Source organism: Brassica oleracea, chromosome C4 (genome assembly GCF_000695525.1).
Source record: "Brassica oleracea var. oleracea cultivar TO1000 chromosome C4, BOL, whole genome shotgun sequence".
Classification (NCBI taxonomy): domain Eukaryota; kingdom Viridiplantae; phylum Streptophyta; class Magnoliopsida; order Brassicales; family Brassicaceae; genus Brassica; species Brassica oleracea.
The window spans coordinates 8847148-8848572 of NC_027751.1; positions in this window are offsets into that span (position 1 = coordinate 8847148).

The window sequence follows — 1425 nt, forward strand, 5'->3', positions numbered from 1 at the left end:
TCTCTCTGGTGTTAGCTGATCGTTCGGTGAAGTACCCTGTGGGCATCTTAGAGGACCTACCTGTGAAGATTGGAAGGTATGAGATACCTACAGATTTTGTGGTGCTTGAGATGGGTGAGGAGGCTTAAGACCCATTGATTCTCGGAAGGCCATTCTTAGCTACAACAGGAGTAATTGTTAGGGTGAAAGAGGGCACGATTGATCTCCATTTGGGTAAAGGGAATGTTCTCCACTTTGACATCAAGGAGAAAATGAAGAAATCAACTGTGTTCGGGCAAGCCTTCTACATTGAAGAGATGTGCACTCTTGCTGATGAGCACCTTGAAGAGTTACCACCTGAGGAGGACGAGGAGGGAGCATCTCCCTCTACTCATTCCCCATAGAAGGTAACCCACTACTTTCCCTTGTATATACCATTTCGTTTTTGCATATTAGTTTTCTCTTTTTGGGTATCTCTCTCTCCTTGACAACACAGAGACTGTGTCATTTAAGTTTGGGGGAGGTACCAAGTATTTGATCACGCTTGCTTTGATGATTTTGAGTCTCATGCATTGCATTATACATATATCTTTTGATAAAAAAAAATCATTTAGTTTGCATCATTTGCATTTCTAGGAAAGTCTAGAGCATATAGGTTGCATTTACTTGCATTGGGAGCAATGATTTGAAATGCCTTGTAAAGAACATTACTTTGCACCTGAGTAGCTTATGCACCTATCAAAAACACTTGTATGCTTCGAGCCTTGAAGACTGTTCCTGAAACTTGTTGATTGCTGAAACTCAGTCTTTGAAGCCAACTACAGAAAAAGAAAGAAAAGGGGGCTAGCAAAGTTGTTTAAAGCTAAGATTTGTTTAGAAGTTGAGAAAATCCTTTATAGATTTCAAAGAAAAAGAGTTTTATGTGCAAAGTATTCTTGGGATCTTTTGGTGAGAGATGGGAGTTGGGTTTGACATTGGGAAGTGATTGTGTAACTTGTATGTTTGGGAAAAGGGTAGAACAATGGAGATTGAGCATTGTATGCATGAGTTGCTCCATTTCTTAGATATATTATGTGCAATGTCAAGGCTACTTGTTTTGAGAGTAAACCACTTTAAAAGATCATGGATTTTGAACCTCTTGACCCACTTGAATAAAAACATTCCCTTACTCAACCAAATAATTTGGACCAATTGACCATTTGCAAAAATTCACTTGATGCTATGCTTAATGAACTTGAGAGTTGGCTGATTTGCATGTGTGATTGCATGATGATGAGTGTAGGGATGAAAAGAGTTGAATAGGCCTAGAGAAGTTAGATTATAATAAGAGAGGATGTACTAATGCTGAATTTAGCATGTTGATTTGAATGCTTTGTGTGTTTCTTTTGGCTATGAGTTCACACCTTCAAACCTCTCTCCCTATGAGTTCTAGAAAGTTCACTTGAG